This window comes from Melospiza melodia, chromosome 2, assembly GCF_035770615.1.
Source record: "Melospiza melodia melodia isolate bMelMel2 chromosome 2, bMelMel2.pri, whole genome shotgun sequence".
NCBI lineage: Eukaryota > Metazoa > Chordata > Aves > Passeriformes > Passerellidae > Melospiza > Melospiza melodia.
The window spans coordinates 4,958,845-4,972,070 of record NC_086195.1 but is presented as its reverse complement, the minus strand read 5'-3'; the positions used below and the strand labels follow the sequence as shown (position 1 = coordinate 4,972,070).

The 13,226-nt window shown below is 42.8% G+C and overlaps 1 long non-coding RNA gene across 1 annotated transcript in view; it reads right to left on the bottom strand.

The window, feature by feature from the left end:
* Positions 1 to 1,243: 1,243 nt before the first annotated feature.
* Positions 1,244 to 13,226, bottom strand: part of LOC134432388 (uncharacterized) — a 13,205-nt gene continuing 1,222 nt past the window's right edge. Inside the window, exons 2-3 of the long non-coding RNA XR_010031317.1 lie at positions 7,721 to 7,766; positions 1,244 to 1,531 (exon numbers count right to left, since the gene is read on the bottom strand). This is a non-coding gene — a long non-coding RNA (uncharacterized LOC134432388). The remainder of the gene's footprint in view (positions 1,532 to 7,720; positions 7,767 to 13,226) is intronic.

Genomic DNA, 13,226 nt, shown 5'->3' with positions numbered 1-13,226 from the left:
ATTTATTTTTCATTGCTGTCATTTCAGCACAGTCTGTGAGAAGCTGCGTGCTCACTGCAGTTATACAGCTAATCATTTGAATAATCTCTAAGATTTAATATTAAAATGTTGTTATATAATGGCCAGAATGGACTTGGCAGAAGTTCACAACAAAATGCCAGTGAAGAGGGTTCTGAAACCCCCTCTCCTCTGGACATCACACTCAGAGAGAAGGTTTCCCCTTTCTCTTGTGTTGTTTTGGTGGGGTTTTTTTTATGGAATTACATTTTTAGAGGGGCCAGAATGGAGCAATCATCTTGTAAATTTAAGATCAGGAAAGCATGTCAGGAAGAGAAAGAGGTGGGTCAAAAGAGGAGGAAATTGAACAGTTCTGTGGTGGTTTTGTTGGAAAAGCAGGAGGCGGATGTGGGTCACACAGAAATGAGGGAGGTGTTCAGGTCAGCAAGCAGCTCATGTCCACATCCAGGCAACTCCTGCCAGCATCTCTCAAGTTCTCTTAACATGACCAAAAAACCTCCTTTCTAAGGGATGAATGACACTAAAAACCCCAAAGAACCAAAGTGATGAAGGCATCAGTGGTACCATGTTGTCCTGTCACACCCCGGACAAAATTGTCTGAGGAAAACCTTTACAAGAGCGTGTCCTGCAACCTTGTGTTTAGCAGAATAGTAAGACATGCACAAAAGATCTAACACTAGCATTAGAGTCACTAACCCAGATAAAAAAAACCCCAAAAACAAAAACCAAGCAAAAAGCCCCAGCCAAAACCAAGAAAAAAAATCCATCACAGGACACAAAATAACTGCTTTTCTGCTTGTTTCTCATGTAGCTTTACTGAAACAAGTTTTTCAAGTTGTCTTAAGGCTGCCTGTTTTATGCAATACCCCATTAAATGTTTTTCATCTTGTTTTTTTCATAGTTACTGCAAAGCCTGTTGCAACCGCCTGCCCCTTTGATGCTGATAGAGCCAGGCTGCCTCCCCAGGAATGTGTCTGCCCATTAGTCAGGCTCTGGAAAATTTTTGGAAGAGTTTTTGTAGTCAACTCTTTATGTCTTCCACCTCTCAAACCATCCTGTGGGAGCCTTGTGTATTGTTTTGAGGTCCTAATTTCACTCTTGTATGTTGCTTTGGGGTCAGATGCTCTGGGACAAAACTAAACAGATGCAGGAAGTGTCAGAGTCAGCAAGGCTCTTTCCTGAAAAAAAATATTTTATTTTTCCCTCCAAGATCTTGAAAGCTGTATTTTTTCTTTTTTCTTTTTTTTTTTTTTTTTTTTTTTTTGCAGTGATGTCCTCCATGTAGTCTGTCACTGCAGCTGTGAAAGGCAGCATGATGAGATGGACCATCCATGAATGTCCAGGGGGAAAAAGAGGAATTTAGCTCCCTCTATATCCTGAGGAAAGCTCCATCTTTATCCTGAGGAACTGGGCTTTAAACCAGAAAACTCCTTGAAAAAACACAGGTTGTGCTTGAGTCTTCCCCTCAGGAGATCTCAGATTTGGCTGTGGGTCTCTGCACACTGAACAGCACCTGTGAGGAGGAGAAGATCAGACAATCTCTTAAGTAAAACGAGGATCATGATGTACCTGAGCTTTCCCAGGCATTTCAGTAACTTCTGAAGTCAGGCCTGAGTGAATGTCAAGCTGGCACAAGGCATTGACATTCCTGAAGGACATGGAACAGCAAGGCCAAGGATGGAGGAGGATGCCAGCTCCAAGCTTGTTCTCAGACTGGGCACAGCTCTTAATTTCTGGACACACTTCTTCAAAAGCTCCAGGGGCTTTACAGTCTGTGCTTTCCTGGGTGCACTCCTAAAAGCTTTGGCAAAGGTTTCACACAAGGACAGAGAGTTCTCTGTGTGCACCAGGAAGGAGAACCAGCTCTTCTTGATTTGGCATGGCTTTTCACTCCTGAATAGCTGCTCTGTTTTCTTTTTCCAGGCAAGGTTTCAATGGGACACATCAGATATTTGGCAGAGTGCTTTAAAGCTCAGTCTTGGGAGGAATGGGTTAAAAAGCAGAGACTGGAGGAGGGTTGTAAATCAGCCCAGGTGACCTTGCAGCTGGAATAACCCTTGATAAGCCTGTGCAAACAGCAGGGCCAGAGATCCCCTGGCATGGGCACCAGTTTAACAATTTCTGTGTCTCCTCTTGGTTGCCTCTGCTTTGGGGATCCCCTGCTGACAGAGGTAATGGAGATCAGTTTATTACTTGTGTTTTATCATAAATTTGTGGCTATTTGTGGTTATTCTGGCTGCCTGCCTGTGCTGACTCACACACACATCCTGGAGCTGACAGAACCCTGCCTGCACCATGCCAGGCATTGGGAAAGCTCTGGATTTCAGGTTTAACATCCACCTGACTCTGAGCTCTTCCACAGCACCTCCATTGACTAAACCAAGGCTTTTTACAGATCTACCAGCTTCTGAACATACCTGAATCCCCTTTGGTGCAAACTTCTACCACAGATGTTATAGATGGATAATGAGATGATTGGCTCTCACAACTAAAAGATAACTGTTGTGTGAATATTAATAAAAGCTTTAGTGATGTACAGTTATGTTATTGTGGTTTAGATGCCCTCTGTTCTCCCCACAGTTCCCTTTCCCCCTGTATTGTTGCCATCACACAGCCTGGGCTCTCCAGGACAGGTACAAAGAAGCTGCACAGGTGTCCCTTGCATGGGGCAGCTGGGAATGGAAAAGCTTGGGGGTGCTCAGGGGGTGAGCATGGCAACAGCTGAGCTCCAATCCAGTGACAAGAAAGCAGTTTGCACTGATAAATGGCACAGAAGAGCTGAGTGACAGACTTTGGGAGGGGCCAGGGCTGGCTGATGCAGCCCCCAGGGGTATAAAAGACTGAGCATCCATCCTGAAGATGAACTGGGGATGTGGAGTGCATGAGGGGCTGTTCCCAGCACTGCAGCTTTTTCATTATGCAGTCCTTTGTTGTATCTTTGTCAAGCTTTAATAAACCTTTTTAAATTTTCAAAGTGAGGAATTGTTTCTCACAGGTGTGTTTCTGTTAATGACAAACTCTCCTGGGGAGGAATCCCATGGAAGCCTGTGCCATTTCCTAGCATCATTTGCAGCTGTCCACTGTGCACCTCAAACTCCTTTCAGCAAGTATTTTATAGTTCAGTGAAAACACCCTGCTCACCCAGAACTTGTGGGTGGCAGCCAATCACCCTGGGTGGCTCAGCCAGGTGGCTTTGTGCGCTCCATGCAGAACCCAGGAGGGAAAATCAAGCTTCTGATCCATAACCCCAGTAGACAATAGTCTCAATGGAAGGTAATTTGCAACTGCTCTGCTCCCAGGGGACAGAAATAGTGGCCTGGGAACAGCATGTGCTGTGTGAGGACTGGAGTGTTATGCCTAAGTAAAAGTGCATTTCCACATTGTTCCTTCCAGGGACTTCAAGGGATGCCCACATTCAGGAGGTAACTCCAGACAGCCTAAGCATCAGTGTTCTTGTGGACACTTAACCAGAGACGAAAACACAAGAGAGAACCTCAAAAGCATCAGAGTGAAATCAGGGTGCCTCAATGTATTTTTGTTTTGTCCCTAAAGACCCATGCCTTCCACAGCTGCTCCTCTGCTCTGCAATTTCATGCTCTGTAACCATTTTTCTCTGAAGCCAAGCCAGCCCCTTCTTTATCTATCACAGCATCCCTTTTTCTGAATGTCACACCAAAAAATTGTCTTCTCGCAGGTTTTAAACCAATCTGTGTCCAAGCAAGTCTCTAACCTCCTGCTGTTAAGGGAGATTCAAACTTTCAGGCACCTCTGAGAGGGATGCAGGTTTCCTTTTTAGCCTTTTATTATTTTCACTTTCCTTTTATTCAGGTGATGGGTGGGACATCTCTCTGAGCAGGACAGCAGTGTTATGGGTGGAAGCCCACTGCTTTCTGTTAAAAATGAGAGCAAGCTCCTGGTACTGAAGTGATTTCAGCATTTATTATAATAAAAAGAGAGGCCCAAAGTGTGAGGGCCCGCAGGCCGAGCCAGAGCATTCCCGTTGCTGGGGCTGCTCAGCAGCGATGGCCCCGATATTCCAGATGGAGCTGCACACATTCAGTGGGTCAGAAACCCCTTTTTATCCTGGTTTTTGTTCCTCTGGATTTGTTTCTTTTTGGATCCTTCATTTGCATGAAGGTTTAAGGCACTTGATTGTCCCATTGCAGTTCTGTGCAGGCTGGCTGGTGGTACCCTTGAGTACCATATTTCTTATACGTGCCCTTTTAACCCCTTTTACAATATAATAACCAAACTGACAGTACATGCTTAACGGTCTGTCAATTACTTTACAACAGTTTCTAACCTATATTTAACGCTTTTGCTTTTCAGTTTGTCCTGGTTTAGGGCAAACTTGGGAGAAAACCTCCACATGACCCCTCACCCCCAACCGGTTTGGGAAGGATTCCTCAGAGAGAAGTGGAAAGAATCTGTTTATTTAAGAGGCACAGCACCTCCCAGCACACAAAATGAACAATACAGGATGACACCACTCTTTCACCACTCTGAAAAAGATGACAAATTCAGAAAGTCTCTCTTGGGGGTGGTGGCTCTGTTCTCAGTCCCCCCGGTGCTGGGGCAGCTGCTGCCCAGAGTAGGCCCCGCTGGGCCACAGGGTGCAAACTCTCGGTGTTCCCAGGGCCCAGCCCAGAGCAGGCTCAAGTGGTTCCAGAAAAGGGAAAGGAAAAACAGTCCAGGGAAAAATTCTGACTGCTTAGCTAAATTAACCAATGAGCAGAAGCAAAAAGCATTCCCATCCATAAGATGATCCAGCATAAACAGAACACACAAGCATCATAACGTCACCCCAGAACACAGTTTTAGCTCTGGGTGCATTTTGTGCACAACAGCATCCCCAAGAACGGGCACACAACTTCAGGGGTGCTTCACAGGACTGCTCACCTTCTGCACTGGGCCACGGGATGTCCCCAGGGCAAGAGGATTGTCCCTTGTGACCGTGTTCACAGGGGTCTCAGGTTGAGGGAAGAGACAAGGATTTGACTCCATGTTTCAGAAGGCTTATTATTTTATGATATATATTATATTAAAACTGTACTAAAAGAATAAAAGAAAGGATTTCATCAGAAGGCTAGCTAAGAATAGAAGAGCAAGGAATGATAACAAAGGCTCTGTCTTGGACTCTCTGTCCAAGCCAGCTGGGCTGTGATTGGCCATTAATTAGAAACAATTACTTGAGACCAATCACAGAAGAACCTGTTGCATTCCACAGCAGCAGATAATCATTGTTTACATTTTGTTCCTGAGGCCATTCAGCTTCTCAGGAGGAAAAATCCTAAGGAAAGGATTTTTCTTAAAAGATGTCTGCGACAGTTCCTCTCTCACAAGACAAGCTGGCTGAACTCAGCTGAAATAATTTCTGCTCTCCTGCTTTCCTCCTGCAGAAGGGGGCACCTGAAGCAGCTGTTAAGGGATTATTGCTCCTGCTCCCGGAGCCCATTGAGGATGAATCTGTGCAGAAACAGCAGCATTAGGATTCTCCGTTCACATGCAAATAGGTGGAATCTCACCACAGGCAAACCCTGCTGTTCTTGCCCCGTTCAGAGCCTGACAAACAGCCTGACCTCCTGTCGGAACCCAGGAAATTCCTCTGGCTGCCCTGGAGGACTCCAGCATCTGCCCAGGGGCTCAGAGACCTTGGCACAGAGCCCAAGACCCCTGTGCCTTTGATTTAGCCCTTGGAAAAATCAATTACCAACCTTGTATGAAGAATTACAAGCCACGACAGTTTAAGTAGAATGATAGTGAATTTATCATGGGGTGAAAAAATAGATTTTTTTTGGTTTTTAGAATGGGGGTTCAGGGGGCAAGATGGAGGAATCTGGGCATGTCCAGCCTTTCTCCTTCTTCTTCTTGTCCTCCATCCTCTGCTGTGATGGTGGCACTTTTAGATTGGTTTAGAGTAGAAGCTCATTGTATAACATAGGTGATAGGTATTGGAAAGTAATTGTAAATATTGTACACGTAGTTTTTAGTATAAAAAGATAACACCAACCCGGGGACAGGCAGAGTGCCTGGACTGTCTTGTTGAGCAGACCTCAGCTGGACAGGCGAAAAAAAATTATAGATAAGATACAATAAACAACCTTGAGACCGAGATCTGAAGAGTTCTGACTCCTTCTTCGAGCACCAGGCTGGGAGAAGACTTTCTAATATATCTTGGGGTCACTCTGAGCAGCTAAAGTCCCACCTAGGTAAGAGTCAAGGCTGCAGCTCCCGCAGCCTCCTCACATGTGCTACAATTTCAGATTACATCAAATTTACCTTCTCTGGGTGCACAGGATGCAGGAGACCCAGTGGCCTCCTGGAAATCCTTTTATAAGTGACAAACTCTGATTGCTTGAGGTCAAGCAGTTTGTGCTGATGAAATGACTCATGGGCATCTGGGCTGATTTGTTACCTTTAGCATATCTAAGAAATTCCAAGTCTTCTCAGACAGGGATCAAACAAGTGCTGAAGTACAGACACTCTCCTGAATTGTTAGCTCCAAGTCTGCCTTTCTGGGGCGTGCAATGGGATGCTAAAACCTGGTTATTTTGTGAATTCTTTGCCTTAAGGTCTTCTCACAGTTCCCAGCACTTAAAGGGTGATTTCCTCTTTGAGTCTCTGTAAGGATCCTCTGTTCTCTGTAAGGATATCCTGAAAATCATATTTTTTGTGTGGAATCCCATAGTTCTTATTTAAAGTGTAGTCACTATTAAAAGACTGTGTATTGACTAGGCTTTTTCAACAAATCTGACTGGTATCAAAATGGACAAACTTAGGATAACTTAAGTTATTCTTAAGTTAACACTAATAGGATAATTTATAGGATAACACTTACAGGAAAACTTTAAATAAGAGGGTTATTTTGTATTAAAAAGCTGTAGGAAAAAAAAACCAAAACATGAAAACCCATCCAAATGCTGCCAACATCCACGACATGCACTCTGCAGAGGTGTCCACCTTGGCTGTCCTGCTGCTCTTTGAGGGATTATCCATCCCTCAGCCTGGGAATTGTTATTTTCCAAGGTCTGCACTACATGTGTTTACCAGCTGAGCCTCCCAGCTTTGGCACTGGTGCTCCTGATAAGCCAGGTTCCCTTGGGAAGGGGCAGGGGACACAAGCACCGAGCTCTTGCATCACTCCTGAGCAGGAATCTGGAGTCACAAACTCTCTCTGCCACTTCAGCCGGTTCAAGAAGAGGTGAACTCCTTGTTTTTGTACCACAGGCACCTTGCAGCTGTGGTCAAAGGTGTGGAAATCCTCTTTATCCGGTTCGGTAGGACTAAATTCACAGGGAGCAGGGGCAGAGGATTGTTTTGTTTTGAAGATACAAGAAGGGCAGAGAAAGATAAAACACGGTAAAGGTTTCATGACTGTGTAGTTAATATTAACAGCTGCCACATGTACATAGGCATGAGCAGAAATTACAAAACCAGGGCCATAAATAAAGGGAAAAAAGAAAGGAAAATTTAAAAAATAAATTGTAATGTGCCTTCCTCAAAATCAGGGCAGGATGATCCTGAAACAGACTTTAAAAAATAAAACAGGGAATGGAAATACAACTGCCCCACAACAAATACAGCTTGTTGTGCCTTAGGCAGCATGTAGCAGCAAAAAAAAAAAGGTGGCAAAATAAAATAAAGTCCCTGACTAAAAACACATGTTCATAAAATTAACTATCAGTGGGTTAGCTTCACTTACCTGGCTTCCATTCATGCCATCCATTCTTTATTTTTTCCTTCAAAACCTGCCCACATAGACAACAAGATAATCAGCATTTTGCAATGACCCACCTGACCAATTAGTGATAGGGGTAAAATGTTAAGATCTATAGCAGAGGCTTTGTCAGCTTTGGGTATTTGTGAAAATCCCCATTTCTTAGGGCCATTTTCCACAGTGCCCATGCAACATTGTTGAGTGGTTTTTATTGCACCTGCACTTTGAGCAGTTCCATGTACAGCAGCAGTGCAGATGCCAGCCCTGGCTGGTATTTATGAGACTGTTGCCGTTGTGCACACAGAAATATTTAAGAGAACAGGTCCACCACCAACAGAAACTCGTCTCAGCCAGCTTGTACTCCTTTCCCAGGATGGGTTCAAATTACCTTCTGAAAATTACTCACCTGCTGCTCCTACAGGAGGCTGATGACCAATGTCCAACCAACCCCAGGGAAAACAAACACTTCCAGCTAACTGCTTTTAGCTTCCTGTGAAGCTTTGGTATCTTTCAGTGTGGCTGGGTTTTGGTAACAAAAGTGATCTATGAACTAAAAATCTAGAAATCAATTTGGTTAACCTAGCATGGTAATTTCCTTTTGGAAAATTTACTTGTTTGATTACAAAGTGTTGGAAATGCGGTAAAGGTTGAATTAAAGCATCAGTCTTTCCTTTCACCTCTTAGAGGAAAACTTTAATGCCACAGCTCTTGTTGTTGACCAGAAAGGATTTCCTTCCTTGTGCCACCTTCTCTAAAGAGAAGAAGTATTTTGGCTTTATTTGTGCCTTCAAACACAAGGCTTCTTTCCACAGGCAGCAGGCGAGCAAACAAATTCTTTCTTAAGCAATTCAAGAAGCCACTGAGGCAGAATAAAGAGAGAGTCAGACCTAAATTAAGACTGATGAAGTCAGACACATTTTAGTCATTAATGAGGAAAATGCAGCAAGGGTGACAAGAGTGTGACATCCTACTACAAGTTAATTTTTATACCAAGACATGGAAGACTGGCAACTGTGATTCAGAAATAATTCCAGAAATCACCAGTTTTTCTCCACTTGAAACTATATTCATAGTGCAAATAGGTGTTTCATTGAGTCACTTCAGTTAAAATCAAGAAGAAAGGTAAAATAAAATAATTGAAACTATTGGAATCAAGGTGAAAAATCTTGCCTTAGTCACAAACAAAGTTGTCTTGTCAAAAGTTATTGACAACACATTTGGCTGCTTCCATGGAAAGCACAGCTCCCTGAAAACTGCAGAAGCAAACAGCATTTTCTCATAATCACAATTTAATATATTTGTCCCTAAGTGAATTACTGGCTTGCTGAAGAATATAAACAGATGAAACTGAGCTGCATTTTTCCTCCTTTATAACCTGCCTGATCCAATGAAGTGGATCAGTGCATCGTTGGTGACCAATCAGTGATTTACAGTTTTCTGACTTCATCTGCTCCATTTATCACGGAATTAAAACAATGTGCCATTGTTGATAAATCAAGTACTTTTATACCTGGAGCAGGAACAGGCCATAAAAGCTTGTCTAGCTGCAGGTAAATATAAAGAGGACACTTTATTGTTACCCTTTTATAACAGGTCAATCAACAAGTCTCCAAGCATTTTACAAATATTTGGTTTAATGTGAATATAGCTGTTCTCCTCCTGACGTTGAATACCATTAATTCCTTTTTGCACAGCAGGAAATGCAGGCAGATAGAAACTGCAGCAAATCTAGAGCTGAACTGGTATGGAAAGTGGAAAAAAAATCCCCTGTCTTTATTATTCAGACAAACAAAAGGCAATTCTTTTCAGATGGGATTTATCTCTGGGTATCTCATGCAGGTATTCAGAAAATTCAGCTGTTCAAAAGGTCTTGTTCATTTTTTTAAATTTATCTAGGATAGAATTATTACCAAATAAATGAAAAACCACTGATCTTTCGGAGGCTTTATAAAATAAGGGTTTTTTTTAAAATATGAGATGGCATGGTTAGCAGTCAACATTTAAAAAACATATTATGATTAAATGATCAGTTGAGAAAATCTGACTTCATTAAATCAATGTTAAATTGTCCAAGACTACATCCAAAACATAATTTTTGGTTTCTGATTCAGAAAAAAAAACCACTGTAATTTAAGATTTATTGTGCTTTGTTTCTTTTTATTTTACTAATTTGTATTTTTTCTGTATGCATCAGGAAGACTAAATGTATTTGATTCTAATCTGTACTGAAACACAGTTCCTTCTCTGGTTGCTTGAAGCCAATCACATAAGAACTGAGTAGGTTTTCTTTTGCAAATAGAAAAAAATTAAAATGTTAATTTAAAATGCAGTTTTGACATTTCTTTCTATGAGAACAGTGAGATCATTCTGCATTGAAACTCCAAATTACTGATGCATTGTAGCTGCTTCAGACCAGGCTGGCATATGAGTAACTAAAACTTGGCTTAATTAGCTGAGCAGTTTGGATTTATTGCTGCTTTGTGCTACAAGTGCAAGACAAAACAAAACTATCAGATCAGTGAAAAAAAAAACAACTCCCAAGTTTCAGGAAAAAATCATTCAATAAATGAAAATTGGCACTCAATTTCTGTGCCACAAAAGTAGGATTATTTTAATGTGGATAGGAGGTCAAATTTGTAGATCAAATTCTCTTCTGATATGGGAAAATGCAGCTGTATTTACATGATACACCCAGAAAAATCCAACAAAGAGCAAGGATTTGAATTTTTATTCTCTCTTGTTATACAGTAACAGAGGAGAAACCCATTGTAACAACACACACCTGAACTAAAGTGAAGGTCACTTATTATTCCTGCCTTCCCTCTGTGAGATAGCAAAGAATTTAATTTTGTAACTCTAAAACTTTGCCTCTGTACCAGAAAACTGAATTGGGAGGGGAAAGGTAAAAAAAAAAATTAATTGAGAACTAAAAAGAGTCTGGGCAATTTTATGGGTTTCCATCTGTGTGGGGCTTCAAAGTCTTAAAATATTTTCCGAAAGGCAGGGAGAGAAGTGAGAATGTTCACAAGGACACACCTTTCTAATCTGCAGGCCCATGAGACCCTCTCCTGCTTCCCCGATAACAGAGTAATTGGTTTAAGTTGTTGTGTTTCTTCAGCATATTTAGTTAATACCCTAACAAAGAACCACCTTCTGCTTCATTCAGCAGCTGGAATAATAAAAATAAAGATTATATTTGAAGATGTTTGACAATTTATCTTGATTTTCAGCTATACCTGCAGCAGGTAAATTTACGTGTGTGTATTCCTGGTAACACCAGCCAGATGCAAATGTACTTCCAAAGTCAACATACATTCAGTTTAAGCTTAGTTATTGAATGACTAATTATGTTCCCAGGTTTGGTGTAGTTTTATGGGTGAGTGGGTACCTGTAGTTTCTGTCAACCACTGAGATCTTTCATGGCACCAAGGGAAGAAAAAAAAAACAAGGGAAAGAAAAATTCAGAGAGGACATCATATATTGAATATTGGTGGGTTTTTTTCCCCAGCTGTGGGTTTTAGCACCGAAATTCCCCGGAGATGGCTCTAATTGCAGCTCTATTGGAATGGTAAAAGGAAGTTTTGTGCTGTAATCCCAAAGTGTCAAGGGCAAGCTCACCCTGAGTGCTTGGAGTAAGTACTGGATGTTTGGATTTGGGGAGACTTTATCTCCCACTGCCCTGGGGTTTTGATTAGACACCTGAAACACAGGCAGAAATCAGAATACAAGGGAGCATTTGGCGAGTTGGGCATTAACCGAGTGGGAAATGGACTCTGACAAAGTGCCCTCAGAAACAAAGGGAGTTGTGACAAATTACCTCATTGTGGGCTTGGCAAACACGGGACAGGTCCCCAGTCTCCACTCTCGTGACCAGTGAGACACCATGGGGCTGAGTCTGGAGGTTTGGGGTGGATTTAGGGACAGGTTCTTGCCCAGAGGGTGCTGGCACTGCCCAGGCTGCCCAGAGAATGGGCACAGCCCCGAGGCTGCCAGAGCTCCTCTGGACAGCACTGCCAGGGATGCCCAGGCTGGGATTTTGGGCAGGGACAGAAGCTGGACTGGATGATCCTGATGGGTCTCTTCCAACCCAGAATATTCCATGATCCTATAAAAGGGTGGGCAGAGCTACCTTATGGAACCTCGAGGAGGTGCCATAGGAAGCCAAAAACAACCAGGATGTAGAATGTAAGTGATGCCAGACACCAAAAAGGAGCATTTATTCATCAGTTTATTTATCAGTTTATGTATTTATTCAGCTGCTTGGCACCAGTCTGGGGAAAGGTTACCTTGCATTCCTGTGAAGAACCAAAGAACACATCCCAGCGTCCAGAAATACAGGGAAGGAAGTGGTTTGCTAAGCATTTAACTTCTTAATAACTTTTATGATCAATACCATTGAACTTATTCATATTTAAGTGCAATAAAGGTGTTTAGAGCAATTGCTGGGTCATGCTGAAAGTCTCCACACCCTGAATTCTCAGCAGAAACCCCTGGGCTGCCCAGCAAGAGCACATCCCTGTCCTGGACACTGCCTGCTCCCAAAACATGCAGCCACTCAGAGAAACCAAACCCTGCCCTGATCTGTCCTTTAGAGCTTGTTTGAAACCCATTAATAAAACGAATGCTCGGCACGATTTGAAACACGATTACGCTATCACGGAGCAATTTGGGATGAGATAAGAGGGACAGGAGCTCCACAGTGGAGGAGAAGCTGAACTGACCAGGCAGCTTCTGCTGCCAAGGGGAGGCACTGACCCCCTCTCCATCGCTGCCAGGCTCTCCTGTTCCTCTGACCTTTGTCAGCGAGCTGAGTTAACCTCGGGCAATATTAACCCAGGCTGGGGAAGAAAAAAAAAAAAAGGAAAAAAAAAGAAGAAATAAAAGCTTTTACTACTCTAGAGCCCTGCAAGGCCTTTTAGTGTGCCAGATACCAACCAGGAGGGAGGGAATAACTGGGGGAAAGAGGGTGGGAATGCCTGTGCCCTGACCAGCTCAGCCTCTCCGAGAAGAAAAGGTGTTAACAGGGTAAATCAGCGAGCTGCTGGCGAGCGCCCAGACCTTCAAGGCTGTAACTCAAGCAGAGCTCCATTCATCTGAACCGAGCTGCTCTGGTGTTGTTTCCGAGCCCCCTAAAGGGTTTAGGAGCAGCACAAAGTGTTTTTTACCTCCTGCCCTGTTCTTCTTGTGACACCCGAATTGATGTGATACCTTCAATGTGGCTTCATACAGGCAGACAGGAACCAGAATATATATTTTAAATCTCTCTCCTTATCTGTAGCCATGGTGCAAGACATTTGGGCAAATCCAAACTGAGCTCCAGGATATTCTAAACTCAAAAGAAATAGAATTTTGAATTCTAAGTTATTAGGTTATGAATTGAGAGAGAAATGAGACACCATCAGTACAGGAGTACACAACTTCCAAATTACTTTCAAAGAAAAAAAGATGTGAATTTCCAAAGAAAATAAGTGTGCAGCTTCTCTAGTAGAAC